This window comes from Pogona vitticeps, chromosome 1 (genome assembly GCF_051106095.1).
Source record: "Pogona vitticeps strain Pit_001003342236 chromosome 1, PviZW2.1, whole genome shotgun sequence".
Classification (NCBI taxonomy): domain Eukaryota; kingdom Metazoa; phylum Chordata; class Lepidosauria; order Squamata; family Agamidae; genus Pogona; species Pogona vitticeps.
In genome coordinates this window covers 42,411,557-42,433,797 of record NC_135783.1, presented here as the reverse complement: position 1 = coordinate 42,433,797, position 22,241 = coordinate 42,411,557, and positions in this window count along the sequence as shown.

Genomic DNA, 22,241 nt, shown 5'->3' with positions numbered 1-22,241 from the left:
AGCAGCTTTAGTTGCAGGGAACATGATATACAAGTTTTAAGAAAATTGTTTTCAAGTTGCTGTCTTATTCAAATATCACCTGAAGGGGTCAAATAACCCCGAGAGATGGCACTTCATTGCCACAAGTGGTCTGTTGCCAATGCTGCAGACATATCTTAGTTTGAAAGGGTCAACCTAGCTGACTATGTGAAGATCAAATAATTGTTTTGCTACATCTCTTCTATCTTGATATGAATATTTATGGGTTTCATTGCAGCACCCCTGCTGTGTTGTTAGGACAAAATTTGCAACCTAGTTTGGGAAGAAGTAGAAATTACAGTCCATGCAGCAGCCATTTTCTAAGTCAATATGCCCATGACTTCTCCTGGTGTGTTTTGTGTCTACCCTTTCCTCCATAAGAGAGAAATCCCAGTGTTTCCATATTTGTTTGGATCTGTTTTATTTGAATGTATTACTGTCAGCTCACCTAAGTATCTGTCATCCTTGTTTTAGCAGAAAGGCAGGGTGTAAATTACTTTGATTAACTACCTCACTCACTCACTCACTCACTCACTCACTCACTCACTCACTCACTCACTCACTCACTCACTCACTCACTCACTCAATGATGTTAGAGACTGTTCCCTCCTGAGAGATTTGCAGGATGCTGTCAATCACAATTCACGCTTAAGGAAGAATCAATGGCTATCTAGGATGGACATCCATTATTCTCAATGGTTTGGTTGTAAATAATGCCTTTTTGAAAATTCCAAATCTAAGAATTCACCCGAGAATTCCTCTGGCAGAATTCTGCGATTTGAAGCCCACAGACACCCACCTGCATGCATGTTCATTTTACTCACCCAGAGAAAGGCTGAGGCCTCTTCTGGGCCTTATTTCCTGCTGCAATGCTTCCTAAGGGTACTGGTTCTTCAGGAGGTGCCCCTCTATAGACCATAAAGGGCAATGGGATATTCCTAGAGGTTGCCCTAGGAAGCATTGGGGCAGGAAATATGACCTAGAAGTGCCCCTGGCCTTTTTCTGGGTGAGTGAAATGAAGGTGTCTGCAGGTGTTTGTTGTAGGCTGCAACTCCCAGAATTTGGATTTAAAGAAAGGAAGGAATGAAAGTACATTCCTTATAGCTAGTCCTCAACCACCTTCAGTTGAGTCCAAAAATATAGGCACAGGAATTGATCCATATCAGTGAATAAGGATCAGGTCTTTGAAAAGTTAATGGTTCTTAATTTTCCATTCAAGACTAAATCACCCTCACATACTTTGTGTTAGGGCAGAAATACATTGCAACAATATACTGTTCTTGAGAAAATGATTTTCCTCCACGCTCCTATGAAGATGGCAGCCTATCTCAGAGGGAATAGGGAGAGCAAGGTGGTGGCAGATGATGCCATAGTCTGTAGTACTAAAAAAAATGTTGATGCTTCACTTTGCAGGCACTGGCTCGACTCCATCACTTGCTATGGAGGTGGAGAGTTGTGAGAATTGTGTAATCCAAATGAAATGGTATTTTTTCCAGATTCTGATCATATTGAAGAATCTTAGGCTACGTAGACAAGTGATCTGATCTTATGCCTCCTCTTTTTTTATTTTTTATTTATTTATTCGATTTTTACCCCGCCCCTCTAGACAACATCTCCTCTGCATCAAGTTAAAAGCTACTCTTGGAAGGGGGTGCTTCCAAAGCAATATAAAATGGAGGAGGTTTCCCTACCTGTTAAAGTCCAGCAGCAAGAAATAGTGGAGTTGTGACTACAAAGCTACTAATAATGAAAGGCCAGCCCAAACATAAGAACTGCTTCACCTGAAGTTTAAAGCTGAGCACAATAAAGAAGGGGTTCCAAGCCTTTAAATAAAGGATAACATGTTTGACACCTTTATTGCACACAAAAGTGAAGCTGAATCATCAAAATCAGCAAAGACTTTACCTTTGTAGCTACCCTGTAGTACCCACATACCATTAGAGAATACAGCAGTGATTATACTGCTGGATAATAGAATGTGTCCCGTTGGGAGTGTGGAAATGGGCACTATAGGGCCACCATGCAGAGGAGGCAAAATAATATAGAGAAAGCTGACAACGCACCTGTGGGGAAAAGACTCTGACCCTACACCCTAGTGCTCCTTAACACAAAATGCACTTTGTAAGTGCAATTGAAAAGAACAGATCAAAAAGCAGACTAATGTTCCCACTCTGCATGTGCAAGGGTTAGTCAGAACATCTTTGTTTGAACTCTGCAACATAATTAGTTGCTTGACAGTGGGGGGAAGCAAAATGTATCTCATTAATAAGGGCTGATACGTGCCAAAGAGGTACTGTAAGAGCTCCTAAGGACCACTTGATTCAGGCAGCTTAAAGTAGGGCAGAGTTACAAGATGTTGTTTCCGTGGCACACCCTTGCAAGTGGGTGAAGCACTAGAAATGTTCATTAGAGTTTTAGAATAGCAGAGCTGGAAGGGACCCTGTGGATCATCGAATCCAACCCTGTCAGTGGGGAATTAAACTCTGAACCTCTGGTTCTGCAGCCAGATACCTAAACCACCAAGCTATCCAGTAGTTAAGTTCTTGGCAGTAAAATTCTCAGAATCCCTCAGCCAGAGTGGTCACAGTAATCTAAAGCTGTAGTCCAAAAATGTATTTTTCCATCTTTTATGTGTGCATGTGCTTTTATATGCAAATGGGAAATTGGGGTTTGTTTACAGTCTAAAAACAGAGCCAAAGAGAGGAGCCCATTTCATATGTTCATTGAATAAATGGGGAGGAAATTTGGGGTTATTTCCACTGTACTGATTATGAATCTCCAGACATTAATCCAACACATCTTTTCAAGTTTTCACTACATCATCACCATCATCTAAGAAAGAAATATATTTTTTTCAAAGAAATATTTTTCCCGTAAAAGAATCTCTTATTATGTTGTGGTATGGGGTGCAAAAAATAAAAACAATAATGGCAAATGAAAAGCCATACATCTAAAAGGCAGCTATAGCTCCATCCCGAAACAAATCATAGGGATCCTCAGCTGGTACAATGTTGGACAATCATTCCTGGGCAAATAATTAGGAGTGATGTCTTAACCTGGGACTGAAAAGACAGTGACATCAGAGTCTGAAGAGCCAAGCAGAGGGATGTGTGATATAGCCTAGAAGTTGCAAACAGATAGGACCTTTTCGTTGCCACCACCCTCCCAGGCTCTCCTGTAAGAGGTATTCAGAGAAGGGCCTCCAACACTAATCTCATTAACCTGTGCCTGTGAGGAAGCTTGTACTACATAGCCCCCAAACAATTGTGTGTATTGTGTGCATGTTGCAGCTCTTCCCCCACCCCGCCCCCAGGCATTGATACAAGTTGTGCAAACTATAGATGGGCACAAACTGAACCATGAATTGGGCTGGTTTCTGGTTCAGTTTGCAACCCAGTTTGGGGAACCAGTTTTGCCAAAACAAAATGAAGCACCAAACTTATTTTCACCCTCAGTACTTCATTTTGTTTTGGCAAAACAGATGCATTCCCCCTTCCCAGCTTCCCTTTCACATTTTTTCTTGTTCATGCCCATCTCTACTACAAAATGTAAACAGATAGACCTCTATCTTTCGGGCTTTGTGATATTTAATGTATAATGCATTGTACTAATGGGCGGCAAATAAATAAATAAATAGTTGTTGTGGGTTGTTCTTCCTAACGTTTTGCCAGCCTCTGTGCTCTGATGTAGTTGGCTTTGGGAGTGCCAGCACAGAGACAGGTGAAACATTAAGAAGAACAACCTTCAGAACATGGCCAAAGATCCTGAAAAACCCACAACAACTATTAGATCCCAGCCGTGAAAGCCTTCGTGAAAATAAATAAATAAATAAATGCTCTAACAGCATTTAGTAAAAATAACACCAGTCCAACAGAAGAGTGCAATAAAAATGTGCCTCCAGAGTCTTTATAGAAGAAAGCTATGGAAGGGTCAAAGGGCTATTTGTTTTGAAACGGTGTTCCACACATGGGAACCCACCATTAGCCTTGCTTTACTTCCATATCAATTGATGGTGCATACAAGAGAGTTTCATGTGACTGTACCCACCGGCTGGTCTGAAGTAGCTCTAAACTGCACATTAATTTAATAGGTGAAATGAGACCCTTGATGGGTTTTGTACTTTCCCTGCTCCATTAGGTCTCTAGATTTTTACATCCATGTAACAAATGTAACCAGAATAAAACAGAAATGCAGGTGAATGCAGTTGGCTGGTAACTGTTCCCGTTTTAGAATTCATTCATTTCAATTGCTGAATTTAGCCTTTCATGGCAGAATATGGGAAACTGCAGTCTCAATATTTGTGAATTATTATTAGTCCCTCAAATGAACAACATCCACTCTTCTGCTGCTGCTGCATCTAAGAGAAGCCTTGGAGACTTTTAATTAAAGATAGATTGCAAAATATTTTAAGAGATAATGTGTTTCCACTCAGCAAAATAATTGCTACAGAAAAGGAGAAAATACTCATCTACCTACTGCTTTCAATTGGATTTGGTGATGTGTTTCAGGGAGATGTACACAATCTCATTCACCAGGGTTTGTACATTTTATCCATTTAAATTGTCTCAGCTTGATAGGACTGGGAGTTAAATAATCTGAGTCATTTTTTTAAAAAAAACACCAACAAAATCCTCCACTAATTGTGAGAGGAAAATTAGAAAATAGCAAACCACCATGAGCAAGAAAATAGAAGGACTGGGGAGGAAATAGACACAAATGCCAATAGGGTTCTGACAAGTGATTTTACAGTCCCAGACTTTAGAGGCCACACTAAGAATCATGCAGTTTACCCATCTGTCACCAGCGTGAGTGAGTTTACCAAAGACTTAACTCCAAATGGTCTGATGTAAAGATATGTTCAAAGTGACCATTTTCACGTTTCTTAGACCTATACATTGTAAAAGATCTATCTGCTAGATTCTGCATTTGACATGCAGCATTTCCTCTGCTTTCCAAACCATTTCATGGTTTATAATGATGACTGTGAAATTAAAAAAGCAAAATAGTCTCATTGAAATAAAGGAGAGCAAACACCACAATGGTTATTCCACAAAACAAATGCAGAAGTAGGCAATAAATACAATGATCTCTAAAGAAATCATACAGTCTGGTAGCTTTTGTGGATCAAAGCCCATTTCATCAGGCTTGCACCTGTGTCTTCTTGTTAGTGTCAAGAATTTCAGAGTCCCCAAACATCATGGCAGATGGAATTTATATGTAAGAAAGGGAAGATGCAGCCTGCACTGGAAGTTTGGTTTTAAAGTTACATCTGAGGAAGCTATTGATTGATATACCCTACTTCTTCAAACGCAGCAGCTCAGGTATTATGCATATACCTTCTGGTAAATTTCCCATGTGCCCTTCCTTTGAAACAAGAAGTTCCTATTTGGCCAGGAACAGGAGAACACACACACACAAAAACACAGAGTTTCGGTTTTAGAGTGGGCAGTGTAAGATAATTTACTTTGTATCAGGGAGAGCTAGTTCTGGTGTGGGAAAGTTGACACGTGATTCATGTAACCTCATGCTTAAGTCTGTACACTTGAACCATTGCGATCTTTCAAAAAAAGATCCTATTCTTATTTTTATGTTACAATTTATAAAACCGCTTGGGTTCTTATGATTTGGGTTTAAGGCAAGTCCAGTGAAAGTAAAATGCAGTTTAAAGGGTGATTAGCTATGTTAGGGCTGGTCACATGGCTACGCTCAGGTCATGGAACACGTTTCCTGCATAGACCAGGCACAGCCTCTTCCTGTTCTCTTTTTTACTGACAGGGAATTACATTTTCATTTAGGCAGGGTTTTTTTTTTTTGTTTTTTTTTGGCTACTCCTTAACAAATGAGAGAGGGTCTTTGAAGTGTGCTTCTCTCTTGTTTATTACTATTTTTAAACTCTTGATTTGGTGTGAACTTCAAGGTGATATGTTTTTAATATCATTATAATAATATAGTAGTTTGTTGTGGTGTGCTCTTGATTTTTAGCTGTGTCTGTTTTTAAAATCTACGCCTTGCGTCTTGCAATGGGGAAAGCTGGTATCTAGATAGAATAAATAAGCACTAAATAAAATAAAGATTATTAAAAGTCTTCACATCACCATCTCTTCTGTTGCTGCCTGCATCACAGGTGAGCCAAAAAGCCCAACAGTCACCTGTTTAAGATCCTTTTATAATTGCTTAAGGATGGGCAGGCGATTTGTTCTGCTTCACTGCCTATGCAGAATTCAGATATCGGAGCGAAAGAAGCATTTGAGACAAGGCTTCAAAAAAACACGGGTGTTTCAGTAATCATCTTCGGCTAACTACATATTGGGGCCAGTGTGCATGACAAACCAATATAGTATAGATGCAGGCTAGAATATATTAACATAGCTATTGCTATAGTAATAGAAGTGCCCTGAACAAGGCAAAATCTTATTTACCAGCATATTTTTTAGGGAAGGGAGGATAAGAAAAGTTCACTTCATTCTGACCATTTACCAATGTATTTTTCAAGGCATCAAGGATCTATGCTCCTCTGGTCTGAGTCCCAATTCTTGGTTGTCTTTAGTGAAAGGAGATTTCATTCAGTTTCAGCATTAAGAGTTGCATCCTTCAAGTGTTCTGAATCCGACTAAGCTTTAGAGGCAGTTGTGGTCTAGGCTGGGGAGCACCTCCTCAGCTGGCACCTCCAGGAGCATATGGAAGCAATAATTCAAGACAATTACCTTCTTCATACCTATTCCAATATGTGGAAAATGGCAGAGAAAGCCTTGTGGCTTCAGCCCAACGATGTTCACAGTCTGACTATGTCCCCTGATCAAATCCAACTCCTAGAGGGGAAAATCATGGAAGCCCTCAGCTGATTTTTGTTTCCCATCCTGGATCTGGCCAAAATGGCAGCTGATTGAAATGAGGCAAAGCTGATACTAAGTCTTTCCCAATGTTCTTTTTTCCTCCAGATATTGATGGATTATAAGTCACATCATCTCCAGCCATGATAGTACTTGCCACAGAATCCATGTTGGAATCAGTGATCTAACTGATGCCCTGATGTCCGTGTTAAAACAGGAGGAAGGTATAAGTGAAGACTTTTTCTTTATTGTTCCTTTTCTTAACAACTTTAAGGAGCTCAATTTTTTATTATTCTCAGAGGACCGGAATCGATCCATTCCTTAGGAATACCTAGCTCTCCCCAGTACTGTTTTTCATTTTTCAAAGTGAACCAAAACAAACAAACAAACAAACAAAATTCCACCAAAAAACAACAACAAGTTGCCAATAAGCTTAGAGGCCTGGGTACTTATTCACACTCATTAAATCTGAAAAATTAAGCTGGAAACTTCACAGCACCAGCTTTTCACCAGCTTTTCAATCATGCCAGCTTGTGTTCCAATTATAGACACTTTGGAAACATGCTGTCTACAAAAATGATCATTTTTAGTGCCCCTCATTGATTTCAGCAGTGCTGGGGAAATTGTTTATACGACATCCTTCTGCATTAACTCTGGCCATGTTCGGAGGGGGTTGTCTTCACGGTACCCAAGAGTATGCATATTTGTGAGGCAGTACTTGAGCTTTTTTAATATGAAGACTAGCCTTCTTTCTTGAAACAGTGGAAGAAAATACTCTCAGAGAACAAAAAGACCGATATTGCACTGCCACTTTAAATTAAGGTTGGATGAATCTGTCCACTTCTCTTTCTTACACATGCATATTTTTAATGCAAAAAAAGAGAACCTCACATTTTTCCAGATGTGAAGAATGTGGAGAATTTTGGTACATTTTTATAGGAGCCAAACTGAAATGAAATGAAATTCTTGCCCATCTACCTGGCCAAATTTCATAGAGTTCTACAGGCATGATTCAGGCACTGTATGCAGGCACTGTGTTATACTTACCTCCCTTGAAGCAAGGAAGATGGGGAGCCAGTCTGGTGGTGGTGGGAAACCAGGTGTCAATCCTAGTTCAGCAGTAATACAGTTAGTGCAAATGAATTTAAACCCAGTGAATTTAAGCTAAGCATTGCAAGCTCTGAACATGGATACATGAACTGGTCAGTTTCAGTTTCTTCCACCTTTATATTCCTCACAATTTCTTTCTATCCTAAACATTAAAAATATTGTGGATTTTGGAAAATTCTTATTAAAAATTAACCTAGATGAAGTTTTTATCAATTTTTTTTTAAAAAAAATGTAATGTATTCATTCCAGGAGTGACTGTAGAGGAGCACATGAACTGATTTTAGAAACCACAGGCCATGAAATTCCAATGGCTTCAAAAATTGTTTTTCTGGTTAATTCAAGATTAGGTTCTGGCACTAACACTGAATATAACCATAGCACAGATAAGAGACTTTTTTCTGTCTGGTGAAAGGGTGGTAAAACCAAGCTCTTTTGGAAAGATTTACAAGAATGCATAACACATTTTTGTTACAAAATGCTGCATTAGATCAGTGGCTTCCAGGTGTCCGTGGGCTTCCAGAAACCTTAACCACTAGCTGTGCTAGCCAGGGTTTCTGGCAGTTTCAGAATTCCCAGAAACCTGGGTTACCCATGATTGGGAACCACTGCATTAGATGGGTGCTGAAGGGCAATTGTGTAAACACTTCCCCCTTGCATGCTTATTACTGGACTGCTTGCAAATTTTGCAACATGATGGGCCATAAAACAGAAAGTCTGCTAGAGCAGGGAAATGCTTCCACAATTGCCCTTCTGACCCAAAGAGGATATGCAGGGAGTTGCTGGGAGCATCCATAGTCACAGAAGAGCCACAGACAGGAGTTGAACCAAATAAGATATTCTTATCAGGAAGGCCTAACCACCTGCTGAACACCTTTATAGCTCTCAGTTGATAGGTCCTTTGGTGTTGGTTCCCCTTTTGCTCCATTCAGAGGTTATGAAGGCTATTTAGAAGGACCTGAAATCAAAAGTAGTAATTATAGGCAGAGCATGAAAAGTTTGTATCTTAAAAACCTATCTATGCAGTTCAGGGACCTCCAGAGCAGAATTTCATTCAAGTATCTCCTTAGTAGACCATCCCTTTGGCTAGCTGATAACTCAGTTAGATAAACCAGTAAGAGAAAAGAATAAAAAGATTTCCATTTTACTTACAGTTCTTCATAGATTCCAATCAAATAGAATTCAAATAGAAAAATATGAACTGGTTGCATGAACAGCCCTTACTCACTACATGACTAGACTCTTAACTGTCTTCTGACTCTAACATACTGCCTGACCAAAACAACAACACAGTGTAAGAAGACTTCGTAGAGAGGTGTGTCTGTCTTCAAAATTCGGAGGCAGAGAATGAATAATCGGCTGCTACTGGATTGATCAACATTCACCCGGTCTAGAAAGGTTCCTCCCAGCCAAAACCTCTTGAAAGACAACATACAAGGATATAGTAATTCCAACAGTGATTGTAAAGCTCAGTGGGTTGGAGGGCCTGGCTGCAAAGCTGTAGGCTGAGAATTAAAAACCCTACTTCTCCTCTTGGGAGAGAAGCTGGCAGAGATCATCCAGAGCATGCTTGTTGTAGCTGTGACCACATATCCTGAAACCTGTGCGCTCTTGGCAAGATGTATAGTCCCAGTGCAAAGTCGAACTCCTAACCAGGTTTGCTGGACCAGCTGGAAAAATATGTCTATGGATGAAGCTTTAAGTTCATTCCCATTCCAGAGATCTATTTTCTAGTAATAGATAAAAGACATGTTGTAGCATCTTGTCAATCAACTGCAATAAATTCAGCAAATTACACAAACCTTATGGAAATACCAGTAAGATTCTGGCAGCTAGCTTAGGGTTAGGGTGGAGTGTTGACGTCTGCCTACACCTTCTTTGACACTTCTAAAGAATTCTCAAATTCCAAGGTTTTCGCTTAGAGGAAACCATGGCTATGCTTAGCAAGCATTGTTTATTTCTACATATATGTAACCATTCTAGATCAGACCAAAGAAGAAAACACCACAGCTCCCAGAATCATCCAGCCAGGATTAACACTGCCATGCTGCATGGGAGATTCTGGGAGCTGTGATGCAGAACAATAACTTCCACCAGAATGTGTAGCTTCTCCGTGACAAATGTTAGACTGGGGTATAATTTCCTGGCTTCTCCCAAATCCCTTCTTTAAAAATTGCTGTTATGTTTACTACCTTTGGGTTTTCCACCTGGAAGACAGTTTTACTGGGAAGATCTCATTGCACAGAGAAAATAAACCTAAGGTGGACCTACAAAGGCACACTAGACTCCTCATACAGCCTCTTACTAAGAATATTGGGTTACTTTAATGAGCTTTCAGATGGTTTGATTTCCCAGGCTTGGAAATGATTCATCCTTGGCGGACAATGAGACTAGTTAGGCGCCTGGGAAATTTCAAAAAGAGATTGGCCAAATGCCCAGAAATATGAACACAACCCAGAAAGAGAGCTAAAGCAAAGTAAGAATGCAGATTTTGCTCCCTACTCCTTCAGTCACCAACAAAATAATGTCCTCCTTCCTATACCCCTAAGACTAGAGAAGCTACATAAAGCCAGTGATGCTTGAATAACCCAGTTGTTGGAACCTCTGATACATGCTGCCCTGATCTGCACCTCCCAAAATAATATGTAGATCAGAGCATCATCATCTACAAGTTTTTACATTTAGTAAATGTTCCAGTAATAAATAAATAAATAAATAAATACATGTGCATTTTAAAATGTGTATTTAAATACATATTTAAATGTAACTTTTTATGTGATTTTTTTAAAAAAAATGTAGATTTGTGTGGAAATGGGGCAGAAAGATCTTAAGACACTGGAAAGTGGCAGAAAGCAGAAACAGACTGACTTGTCTATTCAAGACAGAAGTAACAGTTTCAGTGTTGTACCACATAGATTAGCATCCCTGCGGTCAGCCCCCCATCGTTTGAGTTGATCAGGGAGCAAAAGTCACTGGATGGGATCCACATGTGCGGATGGCTGGCGTTCAGCAGCAGAATGGTAAAACTGGAAGGGCAGGTGCTTGACAGTCTCCACAGCCAGCCCTCATGGCCCAGAGAGTCTAAAAGTACAGGCAGCTAGATCTGTACATAACAAACCATTGCAAAGCAAATGGCTTTTCATTGCCCTTTCAATGTCAAACTGTCCTTGAACACTTACAATAGAGTTACATGAAGAATAGCATGAAAGAGCATCCTGTCCTTGGAAAATCCATTTCCCTCCCAGCTACTGTGAGGATTACAGCAAAGCTTAGAGGAAACAGTAGAGGCTGGGGAGGGGGTGGATAATGCCATTGTCCCTCCAACTCAGAAAGCCCTGGTCCATCAGTCCTGTGAGTCCTGGCTCCACTACATGATAGCTGCCATTGGAATGGAAAGTCCATGTGTCTTGACCCAATACCTTTGTTTTAGTTCAGCTTTGTAACATTACCAGAATATGAGGCATTCACTGTAGGGATGCCAAACCTATTTTCAAAGCAGTTCCTACATTGATTAATGCAAACAGGGTGTAAGTCTCAAACTCCTTGAGATGTCTTTCACATCAGCTTCTGGAAGCCAGAACCAGTGCAGGCAGGTCAAGGATTCCCGCAGATGGATTACAAAGCATCTGGAGGACCAAAGGTTAAGGGCAACGGGTTTAGAGCACAGCATCATCAGTTCATAGAAATCTGCCGTGGCTTATGGTATTCCAAGTGTCTCAGGTGAAGTCCATTCAAAATATTAGCAATTGAAAACCTTTCCTCCCTGTGCTTCAGCAGCGGTAAGAGCCACCAATTCTCCCTTTATTTATATTTTTATATCTGAAACCATTAGACACGTAGCAGTGTTGCAAGTCTGCACTTTGGCTATATAACCTGACCTTCTCCCTAGGCATTTCTATTGCTTGAAATCTGAAAGCTTTGAACTGTTCTTTGATTGGCTGGTGTCCTCTTCAGGAGAGAAAAATTCTTTGTCACAATTCTTCTGGCTGGCTGGGGGTTGAAGAAAAGGGTGATATTGGACTCTATCTGGACCAAGATGGGAAGAGAAACAGAAATTTGTAGCTGCATTTTAGCTACCTGACTAGCAAGGGCTCTCTCTCTCTCTCTCTCTCTCTCTCTCTCTCTCTCTCTCTCTCTCTCTCTCTCTCCTCCTAAACAGATATTTACCTACTCACATATAGGACTAGATTCATAGTAAGGATGGGGCTACGCACATAGGCTCTGCTTGCTGAACTCTCTCAATACCTGGAAGTCTGATTCAAATGCTAAAGACAAAAATCTGCCAGGAACCATGTAAGTGCATTTGAGATACTCATGCTCAGTCTGTTAAGACTGAGAGACTTCCACATATGGAGTGCCCATTTTGTCTGCAGTCCCTTCACACATCAGGTGTGTGAAGCCTGAATAGGGCTTTGGCTTCAGTTTCATTATACTCTGCAAATTCCCATTGCATTTTCTTCCCATCTTTCATTTATATCAGGTTGCAGGACAGGGAGTGCTCTGTGTGGACATTTATGAGTTTTTATTTGTCCATTCTCCCCCCCCCCAGCACACTCATTTAGTTATGATTTTCTGTAACTTCCACCTTGGTCTGCAACCAAAAGAGCAAGAAATTCCTTTGGGACTACAGTACAACTGTACGGTGCACATCCGGTTCTTATATATCATTTGCAGCTTTACTTAGGGTGTTTTCCATACATGCCACCTGTGGAGCAGGTAAAAATGAAATGAAAAACAAAGGCAGAACTAGCCTGGGCTGTCACATCTCTGTTATTCAGAATAACTGAATATATGTGTTCTAATCCCTACAGGGCCTGGAAGCTCATTATGTGGCTTTGGGTAAATGGCTATATCTCAATGTACCCTACCTCATAGGGTTGTTATGCGCCTTAAATATTTTTTCTGTATTCATTGAAAGAAAAATGAGAAGAAAATATTCAAACTCTGCATTATTGATTAGGTAACAATTTTTTAAATAAAGCATGAAGGACAAATAGGCTTACATTGGCATTCCTGTATGGCTACCTTTGCCCTTTGCTTAACTAAATATAAAAGAAATAGATAAAACAAAGTTAATCTAGAATGATACAGTATAGTAGGGATCCTGAACTGCATAGGGGTAGAGCAGTAAATATAAGCAGTATCTGGAATAGCCACCTTGGGTCTTGTTATTGGAAGAAATTGAGTGATTGGAATGAATGAATGAATGAATGAATATTTCCCCCAAGGAGAGGATCATCTTGAAAAGTCTCAAGCAAATTAACATCATTTTCCTACTGAATGCACCATGCATGTTACATTGATATCTCACCTTTCCTCCAGTGGGTTCAGGATGACACACATCTCTCTCCTTCTTTGCAATTTTATCCTCACACCAATCCTGCAAGGTAGGTCACACTGAGAGAAGGGGGCTGGGCCAAGGATCATCCACTATGCCTCATGGCTCAATAGGGACTTGTGTCTCCTTCATATCCCAGATCAACACTATCTAATCCCTTAGGTGTATTTGCACTTGAACTGGTTGCATTTAGTTAATACTAGTAATAGCTGTTGATCAGTGTCTTTTCCATGAATATATCTAATCACTTTGCCTTCCCTTTCTTGTCTTAAGTTATATGTAATAGTGGCCCCCGTCTAGTAACGAACACCATCAATTAATTATATGCATATCTTATTAAACTGTCATTTGGAAATAGTTCATAATGAGTCAATAAATGATTAATGGTTGTTTAATAAAACATAGTGTGGAGTCTCATGGAAAGCAACAGGTCAATCCACCCATTAATTAACCTTGTTCTACTTATTTAGTCTGCAGTAAAAATAGGCAGCAGCAGGTCTCAATGTCACCATTTTTCTCCATTACTCAGTTGCCCTCACCAATATCAAGTAAACTATGCAACTCTGTCTTGACATATTACGTGTGATTATTTTGATAATACATCCTCACCTCAAGCTACTTCTTCTAATAGGGATCTTTGCTCCTCTTTGTGGTGTTCTTCTTCCATAGAACAGACAGAGAGAAATGGGTGGTGCTTTCCGTATCCATGACATTTTTCACTGATATCAGCACTCCAAAGATATGTCAGAAATAAACAGAGTTGTTAAAGCGAATATGGTATAATCATTTTTATTTTATTTATGAATCTTGTATTCATAAATAAATTTATTTTATTCATAAATAAAATAAAATAATTGAATATTGTCTTCAATTTTAAAAACAAAAGTGGATGCCAATAGAAAAATAATAATAAAAGCAACACAACAATAAAATATCTCATTCAAAACAATAAGGATAAATGCCAGGTTAGTGAGCAGGCAAACACCTGGGTAGGCCTATGAATGTTTAGTTGGTGGTGAAAGTGTTCCAAACTGGGACACTACTTTAGCTGAATGGCGAGATCATTCCATAAATGGGGTGCCACAACTAAGAAGGCTCTGTTCTATTTTCCTTCACCAGCTATGGCAAGCATGCCTCCTCTCTAAGAGTATTGAAAAACAGGCTGGACTATACAGAATATTCTCTTACTAATTGAGAAGTTAATGGTCGTCCAATGAAATAACAGGTGTCTTGTGAATATGCCAGGCGATTCCACTAAGCCACTGGTTCTTAACTTTGGGTTACTCAGGAGTTTTGGACTGCAACTCCCAGAAGCCTTCACCACCAACTGTGCTGGCTGGGGTTTCTGGGAGTTGCAGTTCAAAAACATCCGAGTAACAAAGGCTAAGAACCACTGCACTAAGCCACCAAACTTTGTTGATATCCAACACAAATTGGCTTTTGCACATAGAATAGTTCTACAAAGAGTGTGACGGGGATATAGTGGCAGCAATTATGGTAAATGGAGAACAGAGATGAGAAGACACAAGCCAATTGCAAGGACCAGCCCACCAAATGGCACACTCTTTCCCATTGCCTGCCCTGGCTATAGCCTAAGAATTACTGGAAATGTTCAGGGAAGCAAAGAGAAGTTGTTTAAGTATGGACATGTGTACGTGTATAATGGATCTCACCTCTTCAAATTCCAGAGACTTTCACATTCCAAAGTGATAATTCTACCAGGAAACCCAGCAATAGCACCCTGTGTCCATGGATAGCAAGGTGAGGCAGCCTTTGTATCGAAACCCAGAAGGAGGGGGAAGATACTAGGCTATGTACATTGGTAGACTACATATTATAGCAGTGCTGTGGGATGTCACACTATTGGACAGACATAGCCCAGCCAGTGTTGAACTTGAATGAAATGATGCTTCTCAGGACAGAAAAGAAAAATCATTCCCATCATTGATATAACGACACAGTGGTTAAACTGCAATACTGCTGTCAATACTTTGAGGTTAGCTCAACTGTCCATCCTTCCAAAGTGATTAAATTGAATGCCCAGCTCCTGTGTAGGTGGGGATGTGTAGTCTGCATAATTAAATTATAGACCATGCAGAATATGCTTTAAGTGCTATGGGGTGCTATATAAACAGCACACTTTACTTTTTTACTTTTACTATATAGGATTAGTCATGACCACATTTCTTGAAGTGCGGAGGAGAAAGAAAACACACCACTTGTTTTAGGGGGGGGAATCAATTTGCTAGTGGAAGCACCTTTGACTAACATTGCATGATGGACTGAGTGTTGAATCAACTGAAAAAATTTTTTTGCAGCCCAAGCATTTTTTCTTACATTGTCAGTAAAGCAGAAGCAAAGCATGCTGCTTATATACCGCCCCATAATGGTTAAAGCACTCTCTGGGCAATTTACAATTTAATTATGCAGGCTATTCATTGGCCCCTCAGCAAGCTGGGCACTCAATTTACCAACTTCAAAAGGATGGAAGGCCGAGTGAAACTCAAACCAGCTGCCTGGATTGAACCTGAGTTTTGAGCAGAGTTTTGGCTGCACCACTGCAGTTTAACCACTGTGCCATGAGGCTCAGTATACATTCTCTCTTCCTGGCCATAAGATCTGGACAAGAAACAACTATTTATAGAGACACTAAGGATGTTGAATATCATATATGGGATTTGGACAGGACATTTACACCGCCACCCACGCCATTCCCAAACAAGCATCTGCTGCGTGAAATTGTGCAACAACTACACAAAACTAAAATGTCTTTTGGAGAATGATAAGCTACTTTGTATAATTCTCTAGAGACAAAAGGATGGAATATCTCAGAGAAATGATGAATTGATGACTGAGTGATGAATGAATGATGTCAACCCACTTTGACAGATGCCTCCCTCCCTGTGATATCTACAGTCAGTTCAGATCAAGGAGCCAAAGCACTCAAAAGCAGGCCAAAACCTAATGCTTCTAAAAGCAACAAAATGCAGGAGTGAGATGCTTTCCTTTCTTCAGTGCATTTCTATTATCCCTGTTTATGCCTTTAAAGTATGCATGTAGCTATGGCAACAGGTACTATAATTTTTTTCCAGCAGATATCCTTTCCTACAAAACATTTGGGAGTGTTCTTCTGACTTTCCTTGATTAAAGAGTACATGCATAAGTAAACACTGGCCAGTTGCACAGCAAGGAGGCTGTTGCAGATCGTTGCCTCTCTGTAAATTTATTTGTGCTTAGGAAGAGCTAAGTGTAAATCCTATTGTTCCCTCATCTGACTTTTTTTAAACATGAATTATAACTATCTTGCATAGATTCTTTAATCTTTGGAGTATGTCTGCTTGTTGTATTGCAAATAGTAAACAATGACAACAGCAACAGCAACTTATTTTGGAATGGTAGAATGGATATACAGTGATCTTGATAATTTAAATAGGAAAACCTGAGTCCTCTGGTCAAAATACTAGCAATACCATCCAAAGATGTGTGTAAAGCATCTTTATTTGCCACACAGCATGGGCGGGCAAGGCTACCTGACCTCAGGTTTGACTACTTGCCCATATAGGTCAAATACTCCAGCTTTGAAACTATGGGGAGCATAGTTCCACTTCATTAGACAATACTGTAGTAGAAAATGATAAAGAACTAACAGTACTGCAACAATCAAGTGAGAACCAACCTACATGAATGAAAATCTCACAGTGAAAGAATGTATGGCTTGTTTCCTGATATTCAAAAATCAGTGATTTTGCAGACATGTCATTCCATCTGCAAATTTTTAGGACTTCGCTTCTAATGTTTAGGCTTGACCCTTTGCTTCATCTACATGCACCAGGCAGCCATGCAGAGAGATAAAAAGTACAATGTAATAATAATAGCATATACCTTTTCTTCAAAAAGTTCTAATAATTCCTCAATTAGAACAGCTGTATGTTTGTGACCAAACATTTTTTATGTGGCTACTCAAATGTTTCTGACTACCAGCATATCAAATATAGCAGAAAAACCTGCTAGAACATCAGCATTTCCCACAGAAAGGCTTGAGAAATTTCATCTTTGAGAATTTCAATATGAACTGACCTGATTTGTATTTTGTGGGCTAATATGCTGATCTGAATGCAGAAATCCAGTCTGTTGGCTTTTATACCTCTCTGGACTTTGCAACATCAGTTATGCCTATATAACCATTTCAAAATGTGTTTAAAACTGCCTTTTTGTAAGAAAGTGCATTTAGAAATGTCTGTTCTGACAGGAAATACAGTTCCGTGTTGCCCTATAAAACATGGAACTGTTCATAGATGGCAGTTTTATGCAGCACTTTTGCAGGGAAACACAATTCCGCTTGCATTTTGCATTTTGGCCCTCTGTGCTCAGAGACTAGCTCTCAGCCTCTAATATATGTCATCAGGGTCCTACTGGATGAGTCTTCCAAAGGGTAGGAGCTGACCAAAGGAAGGAGCTGTTGGATCCTGCAGGTCCTGGATCCTCTGGAGTCTAGGAAGCTGAACCCTCAGAACAAGACTGCTCTGTGCTGCCTCCCAGCATATGTGAGTTGCCATTGGATAAAGGCTCAAGCCCAGCTGGAAGCCCCCATGACGATGTGGAGAAACAGCCCTTGAGAGCAAAGTCTTCCTCAATAGTAAGGGGTCTTCTTAAGAGAAAGCTCTTCCAGTGGGCCAAATGCTGCAGGCCATTTCCCTCCCTAGCTGGCCAAGTACCTGAAATTATGCCGTCAACATGACTTCAGCAGCTCAACTATAGAGAGATGAGCATGAATTAAATCATGCCATTTCATATGAATACCTCCACATGGCACCAAAGGTGCCACGTGTTCCCTCCCCACACTCCTTCAGCTGACTGACCCACTCAAACTCTGTTGCATGCTGCTGGGGCGCCAATCACTCCAATGAGGAGGTAGGACAGCAATTCACCCTGCACAGCCATTTAGTGGTTAACTGCCAGGGGAGGCGGGGAAGGGCAGGCCAAGCTCCTGTCCACACTGGCCCACCACTGCAAAAGGAGGATTCCGGTGGTTTTCAATTGAGTATGAGCAGGCCAGCCAGCTGGGGAGGGGGAAGGGAACATGCAGCACCTGTGGTGGCATGCAGAGATATTCATACAAAATGGTATGACTTAATTTGTGCCCACCTCTAACAGAAACCTGAGTCTGGGATTGGGATTTCACTGGATAAATCTTAGCTTGCTGCTCCATACCCTGCCTCCTTTGAGGCCTGATCTTTCCTTGCTGTGTATGACATTTGGACTGCTTGATTGTGCCTCTTGGACTTCCCTTGTTTTTGTTTTGGTACTGTTGATCTCCCCTTCTCAGATGCCCTTGACAAGGTGAAGAGGTTTGAGGGTGTCAGTGAAACAGAGAGCAATGCTGTCCGGATGCCAGATTTCATTGCGAGCCTGGACTCCTAGCAGGGTCAGCTGAGGCAGAAGTCAAAGCTAAGACACCAGACTAAGATGTTCTGGGACTGCACAGCTTGCCCAAGGTCACACAGGCTGGCTGTTCTAGGATGCACAGTAGGGAATCAAACTCCCAACCGCTGGCTCCACAGCCAGATACTTCAACCACTGAGTTATCAATATTCCTGGCTCTGTTGTCTACACTCCAGCTTGACAGTGAAGGCTTATCTACCATTTCAGCGTTCAACATCTTAATACTTGATATTGTATTCAACGGCCTTTTTTATCAATAACAATCAGTGCTGGAAACAGTAATCAAAAGCCTTTCAAGCTTACTGAGATTTTAACTGTGGTGGTTTTAGTGGCTATTGTTTTCAGAATCATGTGATAAGGACTAGAAATTGAATACAGCAATGTAACACAGGGGCTGGGAACTGCCAGTAATCTCAAAAATAGGTTGTTTGTTTTTTAACTGTACAAAAAGGGCAAATTTTCAAACCCTGTGATTAACGGCTTATTTTTTTGAAGAAATTTGGACAGCTTACACAAAACTGAAAGGAATCTATTGTGCAAATGGTGGGTGTAGTGTAATGGCTAAAATGCAATGTAATGAAGTGTAATATTGTATAGTGTTTCACACTTCACTATGAATTAAAGTCCCTGATGCAAATCTTGCTTTTACTATGAACTTCCTAGTGGCCATAGGCAATCTACTGACTCAGCTTCCTACCATTAAGATTGGGATAATAACACTGACCTAACTGATAATAGGATTACAACATGGGTATGAACAGTACTGAGAAAAATTGCTTGTTCTTGAGCTGGGTGGAAAAGCCCAACCAAATGGCACTGAAGCTTGAAACCACACCTCCAAAAGGCCATTTGCAACCAGCATTTGAAGAAGTAGACCAGGCACAAACACCTATCATGAATTTTTTGGGGACTCTCATTTATAATTTTTCTGTGAACATATATATATATGTGGCCTGTATATATTAGCAGTCTTCCAAGTGTCATCAGACTGGGATCAGAAACATGAACTTTCACAAACTTTCCAACAAACAGAACTGTTTCGTGGTCCATGTGATTTCGGATTTCCAGGAGCTGTAAAACTGCCCCTGCATTAGTTAGAGATGCCAAACACAGAGAGGGTCTTCAGCTGACTCTCTTCCACCCTCCAAATTTGGTGAATATTGGATTTGGGATGTCTGAATGATGCCCCCCCCAAATCAGCCCCCCTCCTGAAAGTGCTCCATTCTTTGCCAAACTTGGCAATTATTTGGGATTATTTATTTATTTATTTATTTATTTATTTATTTATTTATTTATTGGATTTTTACACACACACCCCGACAGCAACTACTCGATATTCCCAATTCTGTTCTTTGCCAAACTTGGAGGGCTTTAGGAGAAGAGTCAGCCCAAGAGTTAGCCCAAGGTTGGTGATGTATGAATCACCAATGCTGATAATAGTTCAGCATTTTGTTTCATTCTGGCTAGGCATATTTCCATGAACCACCCCAAAATGTACCATGAAACAGCCAGATTTGTGGGCGTTTTTCCTTCATAGTTTATTTCATGCCCATCTCTAACTGGGACTCCTTATGGAGACATCTCTCTGCACCAGTGATGTTTCTCCCTTCCTGTGAAAATGAGATTCCTGACTTATGTTTTTAATTTTTCCTTATACCAGTAAATCATGTACATAGGCAAGTTGACTCATAGATAAAACTTTTTTTTCTTTTTTGTGGAGCAGCTTTGGTTATGAGCTGCCTACATGGCATGGCCTTCATGGATTGCTGCCTTGTCGTGGCGAAGGGGCTTGAGTAACTCAGAGAAACTATGGGCTATGCCGTGCAGGGACACCCAAGACGGACAGGACATAGTGGAGAGTTCCGACTAAACGCAATCCACCTGGAGTAGGAAATGGCAAGCCACTCCAGTATCTTTGCCAAGAACGCCCCATGATCAGAAACAAAAGGCTAAAAGATATGACGCTGGAAGATGGGCCCCTCAGGTCAGAAGGTGTCCAACATGCTACTGAGGAAGAGCGGAGGACAAGTACAAGTAGCTCCAGAGCTAATGAAGTGGCTGGGCCAAAGCCGAAAGGACGCTCAGCTGTGGACGTGCCTGGAAGTGAAAGGAAAATCCAATGCTGCAAAGAAAAATACTGCATAGGAACCTGGAATGTAAGATCTATGAACCTTGGGAAGCTGGAGGTGGTCAAACAGGAGATGGCAAGAATAAACATCGACATCCTGGGCATCAGTGAACTAAAATGGACAGGAATGGGCGAATTCAGCTCAGATGATTATCATATCTACTATTGTGGGCAAGAATCCCGTAGAAGGAATGGAGTAGCCCTCATAGTCAACAAAAGAGTGGGAAAAGCTGTAATGGGATACAATCTCAAAAATGATAGAATGATGTCAATACGAATCCAAGGCAGACCATTCAACATCACAATAATCCAAGTTTATGCACCAACCAGCATTGCTGAGGAGACTGAAATTGAACAATTCTATGAAGATTTACAACACCTTCTAGAACTGACACCAAAGAAAGATGTTCTTCTCATTCTAGGGGACTGGAATGCTAAAGTAGGGAGCCAAGAGATAAAAGGAACAACAGGGAAGTTTGGCCTTGGAGTTCAGAACGAAGCAGGACAAAGGCTAATAGAGTTTTGTCAAGAGAATAAGCTGGTCATCACAAACACTCTTTTCCAACAACACAAGAGGCGACTCTATACATGGAAATCACCAGATGGGCAATATCGAAATCAGATTGATTATATTCTCTGCAGCCAAAGATGGAGAAGCTCTATACAGTCAGCAAAAACAAGACCTGGAGCTGACTGCGGTTCTGATCATCAGCTTCTCATAGCAAAATTCAAGCTTAGACTGAAGAGATTAGGAAAAACCACTGGGCCACTCAGGTATAATCTAAACCAAATCCCTTATGAATACACAGTGGAAGTAAAGAACAGATTTAAGGAACTAGATTTGGTGGACAGAGTGCCTGAAGAACTTTGGATAGAGGCTCGTAACATTGTCCAGGAGGCAGCAACGAAAACCATCCCAAAGAAAAGGAAATGCAAGAAAGCAAAGTGGCTGTCCATTGAGGCCTTAGAAATAGCAGAGAGGAGAAGGGAAGCAAAATGCAAGGGAGATAGGGAAAGTTACAGAAACTTGAATTCAGACTTCCAAAGAATAGCAAGGAGAGACAAGAGGGCCTTCTTAAATGAACAATGCAAAGAAATAGAGGAAGATAACAGAAAAGGAAAGACCAGAGATCTGTTCAGGAAAATTGGACATAGTAGAGGAACATTTTGCGCAAAGATGAACATGATAAAAGACAAAAATGGGAGGGACCTAACAGAAGCAGAAGACGTCAAGAAGAGGTGGCAAGAATACACAGAGGAATTATATCAGAAAGATTTGGATATCCTGGACAACCCAGACAATGTAGTTGCTGACCTTGAGCCAGACATCCTGGAGAGCGAAGTCAAGTGGGCCTTAGAAAGCCTGGCTAACAACAAG